General features: G+C 44.9%; 1 long non-coding RNA gene across 1 annotated transcript in view; it reads left to right on the top strand.

Moving 5' to 3' along the window:
• Nucleotides 1-15,538, top strand: part of LOC141145929 (uncharacterized) — a 44,108-nt gene extending 28,570 nt beyond the window's left edge. Inside the window, exon 3 of the long non-coding RNA XR_012244706.1 lies at nucleotides 15,502-15,538. This is a non-coding gene — a long non-coding RNA (uncharacterized lncRNA). The remainder of the gene's footprint in view (nucleotides 1-15,501) is intronic.
• The last annotated feature ends 9,860 nt before the right edge of the window (nucleotides 15,539-25,398 follow it).

Below are 25,398 nucleotides of genomic sequence, written 5' to 3' on the forward strand. Positions count from 1 at the left end.
ACATACTGAAGCAGAGCATGATCCCCTCCCTTCGGAGACTGGGCCGCAGGGCAGTATTCCAACATGATAACGACCCCAAACACATCTCTAAGACGACCACTGCCTTGCTAAAGAAGCTGAGGGTAAAGGTGATGGACTGGCCAAGCATGTCTCCAGACCTAAACCCTATTGAGCATCTGTGGGGCATCCTCAAACGGAAGGTGGAGAAGTGCAAAGTCTCTAACATCCACCAGCTCCATGATGTCATCATGGAGGAGTGGAAAAGGACTCCAGTGGCAACCTGTGAAGTTCTGGTGAACTCCATGCCCAAGGGGGTTAGGGCAGTGCTGGAAAATAATGGTGGCCACACAAAATATTGACACTTTGTGACCAAATTGGACATTTTCACTTAGGGGTGTACTCACTTTTGTTACCAGCGGTTTAGACATTAATGGCAGTGTGTTGAGTTATTTTGAGGAAACAGCAAATGCACACTGTTATACAAGCTGTACACTCACTACTTTACATTGTAGTAAAGTGTCATTTTTTCAGAGTTGTCACATGAAAAGATATAATAAAATATTTACAAAAATGTGAGGGGTGTACTCACTTGTGTGAGATACTGTATGTATGTAAACATTCCTTGTGACAGCCAGGGGCGGATTAATGCACAGGCTGGTCTAGGCTGCAGCCTAGGGCCCCACGTGTGCAAGGGCCCCCGATTGGCCATGATATTTTTATTAATTTATATATATTTATGTATATGTAATATGAGTAAAAACCATGCCTGCGTGTTATACGAATACGCCGATAAATGTTTTTTTACCAACAGGGGGTAGGGATCGGGCGGTCTGTCCCAGGTGCCACCCATTGGGGGGGGTGTCAGGCCAGCTGTACCGCCTCTCCTGGCCCTGGGACAGCGCTGCCAGCATACTTTATAGTTGAGAAAACATTACTGCCAGCCATTTCTCATGCACAGCTCCTCATGTGTCCAATGTAAATGGAAGTCTCTTAATACCTCAATTAAAGCCGCTCTGTCTGGCCGCTGTCCTCCTCCCACTCCACCTTCTTCCCGAGTGTAGCCTTTGATTGCAGGAGGATAGCGGTCATGTGACCGTCAATGAAACAGCAGAGGAGAGCAGTCACATGACCGGGTCACGAAGAACGGCGTTAATTGAAGTATTTAGAAGCTTTGATTTACAATGAGTGACACAGGAGGAGCGGTGTATGAATAAGGGCTGGCAGTGATGTTTTCTCAACTTTAGAGTATTCTTTCCCAGGAGACTGGGGGTCTCCTGGGAGTGCAGGGGGGCTTTATAATGAAAGAGGCCTGTGTGATATGCAGGCAAAGGGGTCTGTGTACTATGCAGATGTCTGTGTACTGTGCAGGGAAAGGGGTCTCTGTACAGTGCAGGGAAAGGGATCTATGTTATGTGCAGGGGGTCTGTGTACTGTGAAGGGAAAGGGGTCTGTGTGCTGTGCAGGGGGCTGTGTACTGTGCAGGGGGGCTGTGTACTGTGCAGGGGGGCTGTGTACTGTGCAGAGGGTTGTGTACTGTGCAGGCAAAGGGGTCTGTGTACTGTGCAGGGGGTCTGTGTACTGTGCAGGGGGGCTGTGGGAAGTTTTTTCTCCTGAAACTTCCCTCTTAATGTTAGGGTGCGTGTTATATGCACTCTGAAAATGAAACAAAGGCGCCACTCTAAGTGCAGTAAAAAACATGGAGTTTAATAAAACTGTAAAAAGGTATTCACAAAGGTACATAATGAACAAGCATGTTGGCAAAAGCTGCCAGATATCCTGGGAGTGAGTCTGGTCCGTTTCCTGGATTGCAGTGGTGTCCGATGGATGCTGGCACTTCCTGCTGTTGGAACATATGATTGTTCTGCTGGGACTCAAACGTTTGAAATCAAAAGTGCTCATTTTAAAGGCTAATTTGCATGGTGTTGTCCTAAAAAGGGTTTGGGGACCTGGGTCCTGCCCAGGGGACATGTATCAATGCAAAAAAACCTTTTATAAACGGACATTTTTTCGGGAGCAGTGATTTTAATGATGCTTAAAGTAAAAAAAAAAAAGTGAAATATTTCTTTAAATATCGTACCTGGGGGTGTCTATAGTATGCCTGTAAAGTGGCGCGTGTTTCCCGTGCTTGGAACAGTCCCTGCACAAAATGTCATTTTTAAAGGAAAAAAGTAATTTAAAACTGCTTGCGGCTTTAATGTAATGTCGGCTCCTGGCAATATGGATGAAAATCAGTGAGACAAATGGATTGGGTACCCCCCAGTCCATTACCAGGCCCTTTGGGTTTTGTATGGATATTAAGGGGAACCCCCCACCCAAATTAAAAAAGGAAAGGTGTGGGGCCCCCAGGCCCTATATACTCTGAACAGCAGTATACAGGCGGTGCAAACAAGACAGGGGCTGTAGGATTGTTGTTAAGTAGAATCTGTTTGTAATTTTGAACTGGTACATTTTTAACGTGTTTAGCTCCAGTCAAAAAATCTATTTTAAGCTTTTTGGAAAACCTAGGGAAGGGTTATAACCCCTGTGACATTTGTTTTGCTGTCTGTGCTCCTCTTCAGAAGATTTCACCTCACTTTTTGTCCCAATGACAAATGTTTTTTGAAAATTTGGGTTTTTTTGTGAAACAAGGATTGATGATAAAGCATCAGTGGAAAGGAGAAAAGTTTTTCCCATATTAACTCTTATAGGAGAGAATTTCCCTTCCTAGGGGTAGATTTCATCTCACTTCCTGTTGTCTCCTTCCGTTTGCAAGTAGGAGTCGTTTGTAAGTTGGATGTTTGAAATTAGGGGACTGCCCTATAGACTCAGCAGAAATTTGGGCCTTAGGTGTTGTTGTGGCCACAACACTGTAAGCCCTCACAGGGCCCTGCTGTGAAATATTAGATCAAGAATTGTAATTACATGCCCCTGTTGATCAGGGGCAGAAAAATTGGGCCTTTGGTGGTGGTGGTGGTGCTGGTGCCACAACACTGTAAGTCCTCACAGATACTCTTGGTGGGCGCAGAAACGGGCCCTGCTGTGAAATATTAGATCAAGAATTCTAATTCTAATTACATGTCCCTGTTGATGAACAGGGGCTGAAAAATTGGGCCTTAGGCACTGGTGCTGGTGCCACAACACTGGAACCCCTCACAGATACTCTAGTTGGAGAGCAGGAACTAGCCCTGCTGCAAAGAATTGCATCAAAAATTGTAATTACACGCCCCTGTTAAACATGGGCTGAAAAATTGGGCCTTAGGCACTGGTGCTCGTGCCACAACACTGGAACACCTCACAGATACTCTAGTTGGAGCGCAGGAACTAGCCCTGCTGCAAAGGATTGCATCAAAAATTGTAATTACACGCCCCTGTTAAACAGGGGCTGAAAAATTGGGTCTTAGGCACTGGTGTTGGTGCCACAACACTGCAACCCCTCACAGATACTCTAGTTGGGCCTTAGGCACTGGTGGCGGGACTGGCGGCGCCCAGAACCAAAAATGTTCTTACAAGCTATCATCATGATCATTGAGGAGGAAGAGGATAATTACTCAGTATAACAGGATAGTCACTCAGCATCAGCATAGGCAGTCTTTGAAGGGATCTGACATTTCAAAAAAATGTATTCGGTTACATCAGCATCAGGTGCTTGGTAGCTGGTGGTGATCCAAGACTGATTCATTTTTATGAAGGTCAATCGATCGACCGAGTCGGCGGACAGACGCACCCTGTGATCGGTTACAAAGCCTCCAGCAGCACTGAATGTGCGTTCCGAAAGAACGCTGGATGCAGGACAGGCCAGTAGCTCAATTGCATACTGTGCAAGCTCTGGCCAGTGATCCATCCTCAAGACCCAGTAACCCAGAGGATTTTCGGTGGGAAAGGTGTCCAAGTCAGATCTTGCCCCTAGGTATTCCTGCACCATGTAAAACAGACGCTGGCGATGGTTGCTGGAACCGATCATACCTTGGGGCTGCGGACCAAAAAATTGTCTGAACGCATCGGTCAGACGGCCACCTTCTCCACCGCTCCTTCTTTGACTGACCGAAGCCTCAGCAACACGTTGTCCAGAAACAGGAGTTTGTAACCTCCCAGTCTCTGGGAACGCGTTGCACAGACCTTTCTGCAAGGCCTCCCGAAGATGTTTCATCCTCTGCTCCCTCTGCGATGGCAAGATAAGGTCCGCAACCTTACCCTTGTAACGTGGATCAAGGAGGGTTGCCAGCCAGTATTGGTCCTTCTCCTTGATACCACGAATACGAGGATCCTTACGCAGGCTTTGCAGGATCAGGGAGGCCATGCAGCGTAGGTTTGCTGAGGCATTCGGTCCGGAGTCCTCTGGGTCACTAAGGACGACATGATCTGCAGCCACCTCCTCCCAGCCACGTACAAGTCCATGTGTTTCTTGGGACTGTAAATGATCCCTTAAAGACTGCTGCTGATGCTAAGTGCCAGGCTCCACCTCCATACTGACACAATCCTCCTCCTCTTCCTGTGTGATCGGCGGGCATGCAGGAACACTGTCTGGATAAAGGCGGCCTTGAGAGCTAAGGAAGTCCTGTATTTCAGCACAGGCTGCATATGCGTGTTATGAAATATATGTATACTTATATTATATTTTGTAACTTTCAGAAATGGCAAAAATTATCCCTGAAGAAGATTGCATAAATTAACTATTTCGAAACGCGTTGGATTTGATTTTTTGTCATTTAATACACTACAATTGTGTTGCCCATACATATGTTTTTTGTATAAAATTGTTTTTAACCTTTGTATAATAAAATGTATATTTTTTTAGTATAATTATTTGTTAGTAATTTTGCCCTTAAAATCCCATCTATATGAGGTTCCTTTTGTAAGGAAGTCCTCCCCTTCCTGCCTCTGTTCTGCCTCAAGTGCCCTGACCATTATTCCACGCAGCGTGTGCTCCAACAGGTGGACAAGGGGGACAGTGTCACTGATGCATGCACTGTCACTGCTCACCATCCTCGTGGCCTCCTCAAATGGTGACAGGACAGTGCATGCATCCCTGATCATGGCCCACTGGCGTGGGGAAAAAAAAACAAGCTCCCCTGACCCTGTCCTGGTGCCATAGTCGCACAGGTATTCATTGATGGCCCTCTGCTGCGTGTGCAGCCACTGCTGCATGGCCAACGTTGAGTTCCACCTGGTGGGCATGTCACAGATTAGGCGGTTCTTGGGCAGGTTAAATTCCTTTTGAAGGTCTGCCAGCCGAGCACTGGCATTATATGACCGGTGGAAATGCACACAGACTTTCCTGGCCTGCCTCAGGACATCCTGTAAGCCTGGGTATCTGCCCAAGAACCACTGCACCACCAAGTTAAGGACGTGAGCCAAACAGGGCACATGGGTCATTTGTCCCTGTCGGAGGGCAGAGAGGAGGTTGGTGCCATTGTTGCAAACCACCATTCCTGCCTTAAGTTGGCGTGGCATCAACCACCTCTGAACCTGCCCCTGCAGAGCTGACAGAACCTCTGCCCCAGTGTGGCTCCTGTCCCCCAAGCACACCAGCTCAAGCACCGCATGGCATCTTTTGGCCTGCATACTTGAGTAGCCCCTTGAACACCTACGGAGCACCGCTGGTTCCGAGGACAAAGCACAGGAAGAGGCCATGGAGGAAGAAGAAGAGGAGGGGGTGGAGGAGAGAGGTGTGTCAGAATCATTAGTAGTGGCATTTTGGAGGCGTGGTGGCGGAACAACCTCCAACACTATTGCACCTTATCCTGCATCCTTCCCAGCTGCCAGCAGAGTCACCCAATGCGCCGTGAAAGTTAGGTAACGTCCCTGTCCATGCCTGCTGGACCATGAGTCAGCGGAAATTTGCACCTTACCACTGACTGCCCTGTCCAGCGAGGCATGGACATTGCCTTCCACATGCCGGTAGAGAGCTGGAATCACCTTCTGTGAGAAAAAGTGGAGTTTGGGTACCTGCCACTGAGGAACCGCACATTCCACAAACTCACGGAAGGGGGCAGAGTCTACCAAATGAAAAGGTAGCAGTTGAAGTGCTAGCAATTTTGCCAAGCTAGCATTCAACCGCTGGGCATGTGGATGGCTAGGAGCAAACTTCTTTCGGCGGTGCAGCAGCTGGGGCAGAGAAATTTTCCTGGTACAATCTGCTGTCGGTGTACCGACAGCAGATTGCCCACAAGTACTTGGCTGTGACACACCTAATTCTACACTTTAATTTCTCTCAGTGCAGGTCTCAGAGAGGACTGAAGGTAAAGTGAGGTTGGAGATCTCAGCTGATGAGGAGCAAGGAGAGGTCCTCTTTGTTCTTTGGTGTGGGTCTTTTAGATACGCTTGCTAACGAACTGCATGGCAGGTCAACATATGTCTGGTCAAGCATGTGGTGCCCAAGCGGGAGATGTTTTGGCCGCGCGAGATATGCTTGAGACATATGTTGCAAATAGCAGCGGTGCGATCTGATGCACTTGTCTCAAAAAAGGCCCAAGCGGGAGATGTTTTGGCTGCGCGAGATACGCTTGAGACATATGTTGCAAATAGCAGCGGTGCGATCTGATGCACTTGTCTCAAAAAAGGCCCACACCAAAGAACTTTTGGAAAAACACGCAGAGACAGCAGCGCCCTGCACATGCAGAGCTTTGCGGTGTGATTCAGTCAGTGTGCTGCCCTTAGGCTGGCCCCTGGAGGGCATCCTGCCTCATTGGTGATGTGCCTCCTCCTCTTCCTCTGTCCTATCAGGCACCCACGTTGAGTCAGTGACCTCATCATCCCCTCCCTCCTCATCACTGGAGCAAACCTGGCAGTATGCTGCAGCAGGGGGAGCATGACTGCCAGATTGCTGTCCTTTTTGGGCACCCCCTCTGTCCGTGCTCACGTTACTGCCTTCATCTAGCTCAGTATCATCATCAGAGCCTTCTAAACGCTGGGCATCCTCCTGGAGCATGTACCCAACACTGTGGTCAAACAGTTCGAGGGACTCCTCAGGAGGACATAGTGGGGCTAGGGAAGGAGTCACTGATGCCATTGAGCCGAGGGAAGAGGCCGCGTTGGCAGCTGCTTTGCCAGACAAAGTACCCTGAGCATGGGTGAGAGAGGATGAGGAGGATGAGGATGGCTTGGTCATCCACTCGACCAAGTCTTCCGCATGTTGCGGCTCAACACGGCCAGCTGCCGAAAAAAAGGCCAATCGTGTCCCACGGCCACGTGCTGATGAGGATGCACCGTCTCCACGACCAGCACTGTTGCCTCTAGACACAGAGCCTGCTTGCCCTCTTATTTGCTTGTGACTGTCTGCCTCTCCTTGTTGGCCTTCCAGACATAGTAATGGCCTGCAGTGAGATGTAGCTGCACTAAGCTGGGATATATATATATATATATATATATATATATATATATATATATCCTGATACTGCAGCCAGCAAAATCAACTGCCTGCCTGCCTGTAGTATGAGAACACCACCAATCTTCTCCAGGTAGCTTTAGATGAACACTGTGCAGAGGTCGCTCTACACTAATTTGTAGCTTTAGCTGACCACTGTGCAGAGGACGCACTACACCAACTTTAAAATGATGTAGCTGCCTGCGGTAGTGATAGGATCAGGAAAACACCACCAACCTTCTACAGGTAGCTTTAGCTGAACACTGTGCAGAGGACGCACTACATTAACGTTAAAATAATGTAGCTGCCTGCGGTAGTGATAGGATCAGGAAAACAACACCAACCTTCTACAGGTAGCTTTAGCTGAACACTGTGAAGAGGACGCACTACACTAACGTTAAAATAATGTAGCTGCCTGCGGTAGTGATAGTATCAGGAAAACACCACCAACCTTCTACAGGTAGCTTTAGCTGAACACTGTGCAGAGGACGCACTACATTAACGTTAAAATAATGTAGCTGCCTGCGGTAGTGATAGGATCAGGAAAACAATACCAACCTTCTACAGGTAGCTTTAGCTGAACACTGTGAAGAGGACGCACTACACTAACGTTAAAATAATATAGCTGCCTGCGGTAGTGATAGGATCAGGAAAACACCACCAACCTTCTACAGGTAGCTTTAGCTGAACACTGTGAAGAGGATGCACTACACTAATGTTAAAATAATGTAGCTGTCTGCAGTAGTGATAGGATCAGGAAAACACCACCAACCTTCTACAGGTAGCTTTAGCTGAACACTGTGAAGAGGATGCACTACACTAATGTTAAAATAATGTAGCTGTCTGCAGTAGTGATAGGATCAGGAAAACACCACCAACCTTCTACAGGTAGCTTTAGCTGAACACTGTGAAGAGGACGCACTACACTAACGTTAAAATAATGTAGCTGCCTGCGGTAGTGATAAGATCAGGAAAACACCACCAACCTTCTACAGGTAGCTTTAGCTAAACACTGTGAAGAGGACGCATTACACTAACGTTAAAATAATGTAGCTGCCTGCGGGAGTGATAGGATCAGGAAAACACCACCAACCTTCTACAGGTAGCTTTAGCTGAACACTGTGAAGAGGACGCATGACACTAATGTTAAAATAATGTAGCTGCCTGCGTTACTGATAGGATCAGGAAAACACCACCAACCTTCTACAGGTAGCTTTAGCTGAACACTGTGCAGAGGACGCACTACACTAACGTGTAAATAATGTAGCTGCCTGCGGTAGTGATATGATCAGGAAAACACCACCAACCTTCTACAGGTAGCTTTAGTTGAACACTGTGCAGAGGTTGCACTACACTAACTTGTAGCTTTAGCTGAACACTGTTCAGAGGACGCACTACACTAACTTGTAGCTTTTGCTGAACACTGTGCAGAGGTCGCACTACACTAACTTGTAGCTTTAGCTGAACACTGTTCAGAGGACGCACTACACTAACTTGTGGCTTTAGCTGAACACTGTGAGGAGGACACACTATACTAACTTGTAGCTTTAGCTGAACACTGTGCACTACACTAACTTGTAGCTTTAGCTGAACACTGTTCAGAGGACGCACTACACTAACTTGTAGCTTTAGCTGAACACTGTGCAGAGGTCACACTACACTAACTTGTAGCGTTAGCTGAACACTGTTCAGAGGATGCACTACACTAACTTGTAGCTTTAGCTGAACACTGTGCACTACACTAACTTGTAGCGTTAGCTGAACACTGTTCAGAGGACGCAGTACACCAACTTGTAGCTTTAGCTGAACACTGTGCAGAGGTTGCACTACACTACCTTGTAGCTTTAGCTGAACACTGTGAGGAGTACGCACTACACTAACTTGTAGCTTTAGCTGAACACTGTGAGGAGGACGCACTACACTAACTTGTAGCTTTAGCTGAACACTGTGAGGAGGACGCACTACACTAACTTGTAGCTTTAGCTGAACACTGTTCAGAGGACGCACTACACTAACTTATAGCTTTAGCTGAACACTGTGCAGAGGTCACACTACACTAACTTGTAGCTTTAGCTGAACACTGTGAGGAGGACGCACTACACTAACTTGTAGCTTTAGCTGAACACTGTGCACTACACTAACTTGTAGCTTTAGCTGAACACTGTTCAGAGGACGCACTACACTAACTTGTAGCTTTAGCTGAACACTGTGCACTACACTTGTGGCTTTAGCTGAACACTGTTCAGAGGATGCACTATACTAACTTGTAGCTTTAGCTGAACACTGTGCAGAGGTCGCACTACACTAACTTGTAGCTTTAGCTGAACACTGTTCAGAGGACGCACTACACTAACTTGTAGCTTTAGCTGAACACTGTGCAGAGGTCGCTCTACACTAGCTTGTAGCTTTAGCTGAAAACTGTGAGGAGGATGCACTACACTAACTTGTAGCTTTAGCTGAACACTGTGCACTACACTAACTTGTAGCTTTAGTTGAACACTGTTCAGAGGATGCACTACACTAACTTGTAGCTTTAGCTGAACACTGTGCACTACACTAACTTGTAGCTTTAGCTGAACACTGTTCAGAGGACACACTACACTAACTTGTAGCTTTAGCTGAACACTGTGCAGAGGTCGCACTACACTAACTTGTAGCTTTAGCTGAACACTGTTCAGAGGACGCACTACACTAACTTGTAGCTTTAGCTGAACACTGTGCACTAAACTAGCTTGTAGCTTTAGCTGAACATTGTTCAGAGGACGCACTACACTAACTTGTAGCTTTAGCTGAACACTGTGCAGAGGTCGCACTACACTAGCTTGTAGCTTTAGCTGAACACTGTGAGGAGGACGCACTACACTAACTTGTAGCTTTAGCTGAACACTGTGCACTACACTAACTTGTAGCTTTAGCTGAACACTGTTCAGGGGACGCAGTACACTAACTTGTAGCTTTAGCTGAACACTGTGCAAAGGTTGCACTACACTAACTTGTAGCTTTAGCTGAACACTGTAGGGAGGACGCACTACACTAACTTGTAGCTTTAGCTGAACACTGTGCAGAGGTCGCACTACACTAACTTGTAGCTTTAGCTGAACACTGTGCACTACACTAACTTGTAGCTTTAGCTGAACACTGTTCAGAGGACGCACTACACTATCTTGTAGCTTTAGCTTAACACTGTGCAGAGGTCGCACTACACTAACTTGTAGCTTTAGCTGAACACTGTTCAGAGGACGCACTACACTAACTTGTGGCTTTAGCTGAACACTGTGAGGAGGACACACTATACTAACTTGTAGCTTTAGCTGAACACTGTGCAGAGGTCACACTACACTAACTTGTAGCGTTAGCTGAACACTGTTCAGAGGATGCACTACACTAACTTGTAGCTTTAGCTGAACACTGTGCACTACACTAACTTGTAGCTTTAGCTGAACACTGTGCTCTACACTAACTTGTAGCTTTAGCTGAACACTGTGCACTAAACTAGCTTGTAGCTTTAGCTGAACATTGTTCAGAGGACGCACTACACTAACTTGTAGCTTTAGCTGAACACTGTGCAGAGGTCGCGCTACACTAGCTTGTAGCTTTAGCTGAACACTGTGAGGAGGACGCACTACACTAACTTGTAGCTTTAGCTGAACACTGTGCACTACACTAACTTGTAGCTTTAGCTGAACACTGTTCAGGGGACGCAGTACACTAACTTGTAGCTTTAGCTGAACACTGTGCAAAGGTTGCACTACACTAACTTGTAGCTTTAGCTGAACACTGTGAGGAGGACGCACTACACTAACTTGTAGCTTTAGCTGAACACTGTGAGGAGGACGCACTACACTAACTTGTAGCTTTAGCTGAACACTGTGAGGAGGACGCACTACACTAACTTGTAGCTTTAGCTGAACACTGTGAGAAGGACGCACTACACTAACTGGTAGCTTTAGCTGAACACTGTGCACTACACTAACTTGTAGCTTTAGCTGAACACTGTTCAGAGGATGCACTACACTAACTTGTAGCTTTAGCTGAACACTGTGCACTACACTTACTTGTAGCTTTAGCTGAACATTGTTCAGAGGACGCACTATACTAACTTGTAGCTTTAGCTGAACACTGTGCAGAGGTCGCACTACACTAACTTGTAGCTTTAGCTGAACACTGTGCACTACACTAACTTGTAGCTTTAGCTGAACACTGTTCAGAGGACGCACTACACTATCTTGTAGCTTTAGCTTAACACTGTGCAGAGGTCGCGCTACACTAGCTTGTAGCTTTAGCTGAACACTGTGAGGAGGACGCACTACACTAACTTGTAGCTTTAGCTGAACACTGTGCACTACACTAACTTGTAGCTTTAGCTGAACACTGTTCAGGGGACGCAGTACACTAACTTGTAGCTTTAGCTGAACACTGTGCAAAGGTTGCACTACACTAACTTGTAGCTTTAGCTGAACACTGTGCAGAGGTCGCACTACACTAACTTGTAGCTTTAGCTGAACACTGTGCACTACACTAACTTGTAGCTTTAGCTGAACACTGTTCAGAGGACGCACTACACTATCTTGTAGCTTTAGCTTAACACTGTGCAGAGGTCGCACTACACTAACTTGTAGCTTTAGCTGAACACTGTTCAGAGGACGCACTACACTAACTTGTAGCTTTAGCTGAACACTGTGCACTACACTAACTTGTAGCTTTAGCTGAACACTGTTCAGAGGACGCACTACACTAACTTGTAACTTTAGCTGAACACTGTGCAGAGGTCGCACTACACTAACTTGTAGCTTTAGCTGAACACTGTGAGGAGGACGCACTACACTAACTTGTAGCTTTAACTGAACACTTTAAGGAGGACGCACTACATTAACTTACAGCTTTAGCTGAATACTGTGCACTACACTAACTTGTAGCTTTAGCTGAACACTGTTCAGAGGACACACTACACTAACTTGTAGCTTTAGCTGAACACTGTTCAGAGGACGCACTACACTAACTTGTAGCTTTAGCTGAACACTGTGAGAAGGACGCACTACACTAACTGGTAGCTTTAGCTGAACACTGTGCACTACACTAACTTGTAGCTTTAGCTGAACACTGTTCAGAGGATGCACTACACTAACTTGTAGCTTTAGCTGAACACTGTGCACTACACTTACTTGTAGCTTTAGCTGAACACTGTTCAGAGGACGCACTATACTAACTTGTAGCTTTAGCTGAACACTGTGCAGAGGTCGCACTACACTAACTTGTAGCTTTAGCTGAACACTGTGCACTACACTAACTTGTAGCTTTAGCTGAACACTGTTCAGAGGACGCACTATACTAACTTGTAACTTTAGCTGAACACTGTGCAGAGGTCGCACTACACTAACTTGTAGCTTTAGCTGAACACTGTGAGGAGGACGCACTACACTAACTTGTAGCTTTAACTGAACACTTTAAGGAGGACGCACTACATTAACTTACAGCTTTAGCTGAATACTGTGCACTACACTAACTTGTAGCTTTAGCTGAACACTGTTCAGAGGACACACTACACTAACTTGTAGCTTTAGCTGAACACTGTTCAGAGGACGCACTACACTAACTTGTAGCTTTAGCTGAACACTGTTCAGAGGACGCATTACACTAACTTGTAGCTTTAGCTGAACACTGTTCAGAGGACGCATTACACTAACTTGTAGCTTTAGCTGAACACTGTGAGGAGGACGCACTACACTAACTGTAATTAGTCTAGCTGCCTGACTGTGGTACTAATAGGATCAGAAGAACACCAGCAATTTTCTTCAGGTAGCTGTAAATACTGTAACAACACAAGCCTGCCTGTCAGTAGGAAGATAATAACAGGAATGGATCTAGCTAAACTGAATACAGTGTGTATATATATATATATATATATATATATATATATATATATATATATATATATATACACACACACACACAACACCTGGGATGCATATATATATACACAATACACTGTAAGTGCAGCTAACTCACTGACTGTCCTGCCTAATCTATCTAACTTAAATCCAATGACACTGTCTCTCTGTCTCTCAATGCCGGAACACACTACACAGGGCCGCCGTGCAGGCGGCCTTATATAGTGTGGGGCGTGTACTAAACCCCCTGAGCCATAATTGGCCAAAGCCACCCTGGCTTTGGCCAATTACAGCTCTCTCTACAGATGGAGCTGTGATTGGCCAAGCATGCGGGTCATAGTGCATGCTTGGCCAATCATCAGCCAGCAATGCACTGCGATGCCGCAGTGAATTATGGGCCGTGACGCGCCACACGAATTTGGCGCGATTGGCCCATATCGTTCACAATTCGGCGAACGATCTATCAGACGATGTTCGAGTTGAACATGGGTTCGACTCGAACATGAAGCTCATCCCCATACACAGCGTTTCGATTGGTCTCTGTCAGGATGTTGTGATTTTGCCTCAATTAAACAGGAGCTGCTGCAGACGTTTTTGGCCTAACTGCTGGTTTACAAAGGCAAAATCTGTTACCAGCTTGCAGGTGTCTTTTGAATGTTTTTTTTCTGTATCTGGGGTGGTGGTGATCAGGCTGGGGGGTATTATCAGATTGGGGGATATTTGGGGGTGTAATCAGGGTGGGGGAAACAAACATGTGGAAAGGTTCTGATGGGGACACAGACATGTGGAAAGGCTCTGACGAGCACACAGACGTGTGGAAAGGCTCTGACGGCGGGGACACAGACGTGTGGAAAGGCTCTGATGGGGACACAGATGTGTGGGAAGGCTCTGACGGGGACACAGATGTGTGGAAAGGCTCTGACGGGGACAAAGATGTGTGGGAAGGCTCTGACAGGGACACAGACATGTGGAAAGGCTCTGACGGGGACCCAGATGTGTGGGAAGGCTCTGACGGGGACACAGACATGCAGAAAGGCTCTGACAGGGACACAGATGTGTGGAAAGGCTCTGACGGGGACACAGACTTATGGGAAGGCTCTGACGGGCACACAGACATATGGGAAGGCTCTGACGGGCACACAGATGTGTGGAAAGGCTCTGACAGGGACAAAGACGCGTGGGAAGGCTCTGACGGGCACACAGACGTGTGGGAAGGCCCTGACGGGCACACAGACGTGTGGGAAGGCTCAGATGGGCACATAGACATGTGGGAAGGCTCTGATGGGAACAAAGAAATGCGGAAAGGCTCTGACAGGGACACAGACATGTGGGAAGGCTCTGACAGGGACACAGATGTGTGGAAAGGCTCTGACGGGGACAATGACGTGTGGGAAGGCTCTGACGGGCACACAGACTTGTGGGAAGGCTCTGACGGGCACACAGACATGTGGGAAGGTTCTGACGGGGACAAAGAAATGCGGAAAGGCTCTGACGGGGACACAGATGTGTGGGAAGGCTCTGACGGGGACACAGATGTGTGGGAAGGCTCTGACGGGGACAAAGATGTGTGGGAAGGCTCTGACAGGGACACAGACATGTGGAAAGGCTCTGACGGGGACCCAGACGTGTGGGAAGGCTCTGACAGGGACACATACATGCAGAAAGGCTCTGACAGGGACACAGATGTGTGGAAAGGCTCTGACGGGGACACAGACATATGGGAAGGCTCTGACGGGCACACAGACGTGTGGAAAGGCTCTGACAGGGACAAAGACGCGTGGGAAGGCTCTGACGGGCACACAGACGTGTGGGAAGGCTCTGACGGGCACACAGACGTGTGGGAAGGCTCTGATGGGCACATACACATGTGGGAAGGCTCTGACGGGAACAAAGAAATGCGGAAAGGCTCTGACAGGGACACAGACGTGTGGAAAGGCTCTGACGGGGACAAAGACGTGTGGGAAGGCTCTGACGGGCACACAGATGTGTGGGAAGGCTCTGACGGGCACACAGACGTGTGGGAAGGTTCTGACGGGGACAAAGAAATGCGGAAAGGCTCTGACGGGAACACAGATGGTAAAGTACCATTGGTCCCAGCTGTCCAATAAAAATGCTGTAGTGGAGGCACGCCTCTCACTGCAGTGTCATAGAAGGGGCATGTGTCTAAAAGACAAATGCTCCCTTCCAGCCCAGCCCTCTTAACTACAAGGGAAAAAAAAACGTGTTTATGTGTATAAGATTTACCTACAATCCCATGTTTTTCTCACACAGTTAAGAGGAAGAATGAGAATCTGCTGCCTGCTGAAAAGGTACTGTTATATTCAAGCTAAATAATATATTTATATGATATAACATAATAATGTATTATTTATCAATTTACTGTGAAATTACTGGTTGGAAGTTATAACTTCAAATTTCAGTAATTTGTCCGTTAATCTACCTGCTTGAGTACAGATTTTGAAAATATAGTAAAAACAATATATATTAATTATTTGTATTTTACTTCACTTCTCTCCTACATGTAAAAATCATATTTTTTTGCTAGAAAATTACTCAGAACCCCCAAACATTATATATATATAGATATATATATATCTGTATATATATAGATATATATATATATATCTATATATATATATAGATATATATAGCTCTATATATAGAGCTATATATATCTATATATATAGATATATCTATATATATAGATATATATCTCTATATATATATATATATATATATATATATATATAGAGATATATAGATATATATATAGATATATATATATCTATATATATATATCTATAGATATATATATATTGTTTAGCAAACACCCTATGGAAAAAAATGGTAGTCGTTGCAACTTTTTATGTCATGCAGTATTTGCCCGATTTTTTTTTTTGTATAATGTGAAAGATGATGTTGCGCCGCGTAGATACCTAACATGTCACACTTTAACCACACGGACTGCCCACGGTCATTATACGGCAGCTGTATGAAGTGGAATATCATTGTTATGACAGCAGCTAGCTACCATAACCCCAGTATCCACTTCTTCAGCGAGCGGTCCGCCTTCAGATAAAAGTGGTCTCAGCGGCGGACTCGCCGCAAGCTCACTTTTACCGGTGGCGGAGGCGATCAGGTCCTTTCCCCGCTTGTCATGGAGCTGAGTGAGGGGAAGACGGCCCCCACCCATGTCAAAAAATCACTTCCGCCCATAGCTCTTAAAGGGACATTTTATTTATTTATTTTATTGCATTTTAGTGTAAATATGAGATCTGAGGTCTTTTTGACCCCAGATCTCATATTTAGGAGGTCCTGTCATGTTTTTTTTCTATTACAAGGGATGTTTACAAGTGACAACATTTTTTTTTAAACGAACAGTGTAAAAATAAAGAATAAAAAGTAAAATAAATAAGAAGAAATTTTTTTTTAACGCGCCCCTTCCTGACAAGCTTGCGTTTAGAAGCGAACACATACGTGAGTAGCGTCTGCATATGAAAACGGTGTTCTAACCACACATGTGAGGTATCACCACGGTCGTTAGAGCAAGAGCAATAATTCTAGCCTTAGACCTCCTCTGTAACTCAAAACTTGCAACCTGTAGAATTTTTTAAACGTCACCTATGGTGATTTTTAAGGGTAAAAGTTTGTTGCCATTCCACAAGTGCAATGTTGAAGCATGACATGTTGGGTATCAATTTACTCTGCATAACATCATCTTTTACAATATACAAAAAATTGGGCTAACTTTATTGTTGTCTTATTTTTTAATTTAAAAATGTGTATTTTTTCCAAAAAAAGTGCACCAATACGGTGTGACAGAAAGTATTTGGGGGTTCTAAGTAATTTTCTAGCAAAAAAAATTATTTTAACTTGTAAACAACAAGTTTGAAAAATAGGCCCACTCCTTAAGTGGTTAAAATTGCGTACACTTGTGGAATGGCGCCAAACGTCAGTACTTATAAATCTCCATAGGAGACACTTTAAATTTTTTTTACAGGTTACCTGTTTAGAGTGACAGAGGAGGTCTAGTGCTAGAATTATTGCTCTCACTCTAACGATCACGGCGTATGTAACCTGTGTGTATCTGGCTCTGATACTAGCCAGTGCCTCATCAGCCACTGACCTCACCGCACATCCCTGCTAAATGTCTTATTTTGTGTGGCATAGCAATGATGTCACGCTCTCCACCTTGTCCTTTCAGAGAATGACAAGATACAAAGCAATCTCTGAATGGCACTCGTGCCCAGCGGCCAGCCTCCTGTATTCACAATGCAGCAGGTCAGACGATCTAAACATGGTATCCAGAAGCTATTGGAGATCACTGTGGTAGGGGTGCCTAGTACAGTGATTTCCAGCTTCTAGAGCAGGGGTGTTCAACCTTTTGAAGAGTGAGGGCCACTTAAAGTGGTTGTAAACCTCAGACATGAAATATGAACAAATCATATCCCTCTATACTGTGTACTTGTCTCAATTAAAAGAACTAAGTGTAATTTATGTCTGCTGCTTCATTCCTCTGCTTTCAGCATGAATCACTTCTGACAAGTTTTCCTGACACCAAGAAAAATGGTGACAGGGGAGGGAGCTCCAGCTGATTGACAGCCTCAGCTCTGTTCCGGTGTGCTGTGTGAAGGGGGGTGTGTCCCTTCCCTCCAATCAGCTCTCAGAATTCTGCAGAGTGTGACTTCAGCTCTCTGCCCCCTTTTTTAAACTCTCAGACAAACTTTATAAACTCAGCACTTTAAACAGATGTAGAGAAGACCGCAGATAAAAAGATACAATTTATGCAGGAGGATTTGCTTAACCTCTGTGTATCACCTGAGGAAAGTCCCTTCACTGGGTATATGTAAGGGTTTACAACCACTTTAAGTGATTTGGTAATCAGTCACAGTAATTTGTTAACATGTTTTATTTACTATGGTCATTCTCTCTGTTCCTGCTTGGCTGGTATGTGCCTGTCCTTGTGACCCCAGGGAACATTCAAGGCTTTTGCCCTCCCATGTGGCCACACAGCGCCGCCCACCTTGTCGGTTCCTTGGCTGGGTGCGCGGCGACTGGTGGAGCTGCTGGTTGGTCATCGGCCTTCCTTTTGGCCCGCCCTTGTCGCCGCGCTATTGGTCATCCGTTGCCGCGTCAGTGGTTCCTCTTGGCACATGCGCAGCGGCTCGGGCATCACCTGACCATCGACATTGCTTCGCAACGACGTGGTTTCCAGCTGTAGCCATGGGAGAGCCTTTGCTCTACTCCCACTCTGCCCTTGCTGCTGTTTCATTGGCCACTTACCGCCACAACTTGCGGCGCATGCGCGGGAGCCCGTGGCCAGGCTGGTCATCGTCACTTCTGGTTGAGGCAACGTATTTCCGGCTGGGACACATATGTCATATGTGGCTGCCTCCAGGCTGTTCAGTTAGGTCACTCTCTTCTTCCGGGACTACACGCACGGCTCTGTCTCTCTATCAATTTTTACTTGTACTGTTTATTGAAGGTAAGATCGTGCAGATCACTAATGGCTATCTTTTGATACCTATTTAACTGCGTTGATATTCAATTTTTTAGTTATAACTCATTGTCTTTCTGCTTTATTACTAGGCATTTTCCTTTTGAGATTTAGATCCTTCTTCATTTGTTGGACAGCTTGTCTCACTGGTTAATTTCAGTGATAACTACCAGTTTAGACTGCTGTGATAGACTACCTTCTATCAAAAGTATGTGTTTCATACTACAAGTCCCGGTTACTATGGTTACTAACTATTGTCATTCACAGGCCTGTTTTAGTCATTGGTAAGCCCTTTCTTTTTGTTATAATTTCTATATAGTAGTTTCTATTTGCTGGCCATTTTTTGGCATATATATATATCTATATATACAGTGGAACCTCAGTTTGCGAGTAATGCGGTTAACGAGCGTTTCGCAAACCGAGTACTGTATTTCTAAAAATCCTAACTCGGTTTGCGAGTGTTGTCTCACAAAACGAGCAGGATTCAGGCCAAAAGCGGTGTGCAGTACCTCTTTTGGCCTGAGGTGGGGGGGCGCCGGAGCCGAGCAGAGCCGAAAGTCACCTATCGGCGCTGTTCGGAAATGCACGGAAAGGCCCGAGGACAGTTCGGCTGACCTCGGAAAGGCTCGTGACGGAGTCTTTCCAAGGTTTGCCAAGGTCAGCCGAAGTGTCCCTCTGGCCTTTTTGGCCATTTCCGAGGCTCTCCAGTGCCCCCCACCTCTGGCCGCATGCGGTATTGTATCCCATTGAAGTCAATGCGGAACAAATTATTTTAGTTTCTATTGACTTCAATGGGAAAACTCGCTTTGATATGCAAGTACATTGGATTACGACCATACTCCTGGAACGGATTATGCTCGTAATCTGAGGTTCCACTGTACATAGTTTTGGGTACTACACTTTTTTCTTTTCTTTTTTCCTTTTTTATAGAATTTTACTATTTCAGTATTGAGGATTCTCTGATTTATTCATACATGACCCTACAATATACTACCTTGAAAAATTCCCTTACTATGTAAGTATTTATTTCTATGGAATATACTTTTTAATATTCGATCTGATACTCATTTTTTTAGGTTTTTTTTTTTTGTATATGTGGTTGTGTCGCCATGGGAGGGTTGTGCTTCCTGCCCCTCCGGTGGTCACTGGACTTGGGCTTCTTTTCTGCTAAACTTCATTGAAATGACCATTTCATTGTTTATATTGTTTTATGTCTTGGATATTATGTTATATTTATTTGATTTTTTTTACATGTTCATTAGATCTGCAAGCTCCTGAAGAAGCGCAATTGTGTGCGTAACATGTAGAGTGAATCTTTTCTGTGACTCAACTACTCCACACACCTTACTCCTTTTGGATGCTGCTACCGGTTATTTCTAATTACATTGAATTGGATCAGGATATAATATTTGGAGGTGTTATTTGAGTCCCTGGGTTCATGCATTATTATGATGTTTTTTCTTTTTATATTTGTAAATCACAATTTTAACCTTATCCAATTAAAATTTCAAATATTTTTTATTCTATGCGTGTGCCTATAAAGTCTATTTTCGTAATTCCTTATCTTTTTCCACGGGCCATAATGAACTATGGGGTTTTACTTCCCCCCAAACCGCAAATGTAAATGAGCCCTTACTGTCCTGAGCCCCCTATAGGTCTGTGGGTTAGCTGCACTGAGCCATAAACTTCTATTACATCTTGTGGGTGTGGGTGCATTCAGGATTTTTGGTGCACTTTCAGAAAGTGCACCAAACCCACAGGATATGATAGAAGTCTATGGCTCAGTGCAGCTAACCTGCAGGAAAGCCACAGGTGCACTGCACCCGGGGATTCATGTGAAAGTAGTCCAATAACCTTTTTATTTTAAGTGTTACCCTGCACATTTGCAATGGGCATATTATGTGATATTTAATACACTGACCTTTTCCTCTTCCAGCTTCTGCTGGTGTCTCTCTTCAGGCTGCTAGAAAGGTTCCAGATGAAGTGCACTTGGTATCACTCCAGAGCAACAAAAAGCAAGGAGCCAGTGCTGCTACAGTTGATGCTTCCTCTGTAGAGGCGGCTCCTGTTCCCTCCACTGCCGGCGCCAGCCTTATGCACTCTGATGCTCTGGGATGGTGGACTGGCAACCCATTGATCATGATCTGGGCTTGCCAACCCACCATCCCAGAGCTTGGTCATGCGCTTCCGTGGTTTGAGGTTGCTGGCCACATCAGAGGGCTTCGCAAGCCATAGGTTGAGCACCCCTGTTCTAGAGGGATTCCACAGGTATGGTACATGCATAATTACACTGGTCCAAGTTGGAATCAGCATTATTATGTAAAAATATCCATACCTGGAATTCTACTTTAAGGCTTCAGGGGGGCAGCAGACATAAAAGAGTTGTTGGATATGACGTGGGCAACATCAAAGCACAAGATCTTTCTTTTCAAAATTATTTACATATGGCAGGATTATGCAACCTTCATTTCATGCAAGTATGTAATTCTAAATCAAGAACACTAGATTTACTACAATATAATAGATATATGCAGGGGAACAAAGGATAGAGATTCAGGGGGTCAGTCTCTGCCAGTGAGAGAATTAACTGCTTGTTTACAGTTATCTTATCAGAATTGGATTGTTTTCAGTGTATTGCAAATGGGCAATACATTGAAAATGTGTGCCAACAGGTGGATAACTCTCTCAATAGCAGAGAGGTTTGATCATCAGTTTAGCCCTAGCCTAAAGCCTAGTACTCAAGGACCGAATGTCAGGTGACATTGGCCAGTTCAATAGAAACCGGCTGACATTCGACCTGTGTGTATGGCAGCCAACCGAACAGCGAAGAGTTGTGACCGAAAGCGGTCTGAGAGCGCTGACTGGAGTGGCAGGGGCGCACAATCTCCCTGTCAGAACACAATAAAACAGCTGGGGAGATCGCTGTACTAACATTGGATTGTTAGTACAGCAGCTCCAACCTGAGCTGTGTTTTTTTTTTTTTTTTTTTCGTTCAACCTACTGGGTTGAACAGAAAAAAAAAAACCTAGTAGTGTACCAGGTTTAATGGGGCCCCAAACACTGATCATTACTTTTAAGTTCTGGACTTGTTTTTCCAGAGTGTGCGGCTGTACTGTAGCTCAGCCTTTGTTTAAAGCAGGGCGCCTTGAGGTTTCTTCAGGGGTGCCTTGGCAAAATGCCTAAAAATTGCCCCAAAATTGTATACAAGCCAGCAGATGGATTAAGCCTGCCATTAAGTTTCATAAAGCCACAGGTTTTCATTGTGCACCATTACGAGCTTCTAGCCACAGACCATCCTACCAACCAATAACCCTCCCCTGCCCCTCTCTGTCAGCACTGGGGTCAGCTGCGTGATGGAAAAAAAAACAGAGGGAGAAGAGAAACATTGGAATACTAGTCAGTACCAGTGTGCAAAAGTGTATTTGGAAGAATAAATCACCTCTAACATTGGGTGTCCAATGTGTGTGGATGTTGATGTATTATGTAAAACTATTAGAATAGTTTTTTACATTTTAAATGGGGTGCCTCAAGACTGTCCATAATTTTAGAAGGTGCCTTGACTGAAAAAAGGTTGATAAATACTGCTGTAGCTGCAGCCAGGGAAAGGGAGGGTCATACTGCTAGGAGTGTTTTTATAGGCATAGCCACTGATTGCAGCCACGTCAACTCTCGCCTGTGCCTGTGAGAGCAAAGTGTAAGATATGTATTAGCAAAGTTTTAATGAAATTTCAGCACATTAGGGGAAGACAGGCTATTAAAAGCCAAATTAATTTTCAAATCTATTTTAAATATGCAGCATTTGGTAGATACCGGTAATTCAACAAGTGCAGATTACCACAAGCAGGTTTTAATAGAGCAAATAGAAGATCAAATTTCCAGCCCACCTGAATGACAGAGGATACAAGACTCCTGGCACGATCAGATTGCACAGTGATAAATGTCTGTTTGGCGGCCTTGTTGATTGAGACAAATAAGGAAAAGCACAGGTCCAATAGCCTATAGACCAGTAGATTAGAGGGGCAGAGGAAAGAAAGACCAACCCCAATAACTTAAGGCAAACAAACCGGAAAATACACAGGGAAGGGGGTGCCCAAACCCTCCTCACTATGATGCATTTCATTAGGAAAGGGCAGAGTAAGGCAGGCCATATATGGTGCAAATCTCTTTCCTGCAAGCAAGGGTTGCAGGAAAGAAATGTGCACGATTCTCCCCATCAACACAGGCAGTGATGACAGGGGAATCGGCAATTGTCTTCTCCCGGTGGTGGAAACCATCCCTGCCAGGAGAAGACAGTGATTTATTGCCAGCAGCTATAGAAGCCGCTAGCGAGAATAACAAGAGAATCTGGCAGGCTGGTTCTATCAAAGTTGATTGATCAACTTAGTACATTTAGCCTGTCCATTAACGATTCAACGCTCGGCTGGTTCCTGCTGAGATGTATGGCCGGCCTAAGCGACTGGAAAACCTATTTATGCAGCACGAATGATAGCTGCCACCCTGTCCACATAAAGGAAAGCTATTCCAAAGGAACAATTTATCAAGGCCCAGCAAAGTTGTTCAGTTCTTATGGTTTAGAATTGGAACCAAAAGAGATCAGGAGGAGGTTCCTTGAACAAAGTTAGATCAGTCAGACATAGATCAGGCATGTTATTTTTGAGACTTATGACCCGTACACACGATCCAAAATTGGACAAAAAATACCGCTTTCGATGTGATCGTACGATAATCGGATCGTTAGTACAGAGCCGATCACGACAGTTCATCCGATATTATTCGATCAGACAAGCACGATTATTTTCCTTGTACGATTTTATTTTAGTCAGTACAGTTGTTGTCCAAAAATACAATAGAAATACACTACAACACATGATATCACTTCCGATTTTTTTTTTCCTGTCGTACGAGAATTTTCATGACTTTAGTAACCTATTCAATTTCTACTTGTGATTAGTAAGCGAAAAAAGTTGGAGACAATTTTCAGATCGTGTGTATGAGGCATAAGAGATATACAGGACCATGAGAATCAGTTTCCCAATCTGTGACATTTATTACTCAGTTCAGAGTTTACAGAGATTAAACAGGTCGTGTTGAAGAAGATCCTCTCCTTCAGTGTCCATTTTGTGGCTAATGCTGCGTACACACGATCGGAATTTCCGTCAGAAAAAACTTGGCTGGTTTTGCCTTGCATACACACAGTCACACAAAAGTTCTCTGAACTTTCGACCGTCAAGAACTCAGTGACATACAACACCACGACAAGCCAAGAAAATGAAGTTCAATGCTTCAAAGCATGCGTCGTTTTGCACGTCCGAACTTCATACAGACGATCGTATTTTCGGATAGGAACTTTTCCCGACTGAAAAATAGAGAACATGCTCTCAATCTTTTGCTGGCTGGAACTCCACCAGCAAAAGACCAATGGAGAATACACACGGTTGCATTTTCTGTCAAAAATCTCTCATCTGAGTTTTGCTGGCGGCATTTCCGATCTTGTGTACGCAGCATAAGAAAGAACTGACTACTGGGAATTTATCACCCAGTTTGTTTCATTCTAAAAGTAAAAAGGAATAACTCGATGAGTTTAACAGGCATGGTCATGTGTGGATTGACCCATTGCTAGAGTTTGTGCCTTTTTAGGAGATGCACATGTAGTCAAAACATATGTCAACAGCCATTGCACAGTAAAACTATCACATGAGATATGAAACCTATGCTATCTAGTATCATATACATTGGGGTTAATTTACTACTAAGCTTAGCTATGTAGCCTGAGACTGTATATTCTGAAATATTTACATTTTGGTAAACACATTCAATGAATTCAAGCTGCGATGCGCTAACATGCACTGCATTTATGCATTCACATAATCTCACATAACAATGAGATAAAACAAAGTTTAGGAATATTCCTTCATCCCATTGTTTTGCAAATCTATGTACACTACAAATTGTATGATTGAATTGGTTCCGCTATCAGTTTTACTAACTTGACTGCTTATTATTCTAAATAGGAAACCTTCATTTTGTTTGCAAATATTAAAGATTCTAACTACCAGCAAGAATAAGTCCTTTACATTTGAAGAGCACCTGTCATTTCAGATCCATCATGGCAGCGCCCATTAGCGGGCATCCACTCACTTGCTGCCGCAACATCCTTCACCTTGTGTCATTAAAGTGAATGGGACTGTCGGTGAGGCAACAGCGGGTCAGAGATGACAGTTGCTCTTTAAAGAAAATATGATTTCAATCAAATCCACCCTGTTACAGGGGCAGCTTTCCTCTCCACGGCTCTGACCAATACCTCACTGCCCTGCACTCATGGCAGGGACAAAAGGAGATGCAGATGAGAGAGAGTGGTGTAGAGGTCAGAGCCGAGAAGGGGTGGAAGGGATATGTGGACAGCCTATGAAAGAGCCCTGCACTCCTTACGTAATGCACTTCTGATGTTTATTGCCCCTTTGAGATCCCCCCCCCCCCCCCCACTATTAGTTCAATTTGGCCATACCCACTGTTCGAATGCGGTTCAGTGGGAGGGAGGGTGTGGTTAAGTTCCTGCACCTATTCCACAAGAAAAAAGCCCTGGATAAAATTTTATACAGTCTAAAGCCTTGTACACACACGATTGGATTTTCGGCAGGGAATTGTGTGATAACAGACTGTTGTCCTAAAAT

This window comes from Aquarana catesbeiana, linkage group LG05 (assembly GCF_042186555.1).
Source record: "Aquarana catesbeiana isolate 2022-GZ linkage group LG05, ASM4218655v1, whole genome shotgun sequence".
Taxonomy (NCBI): Eukaryota; Metazoa; Chordata; class Amphibia; order Anura; family Ranidae; genus Aquarana; species Aquarana catesbeiana.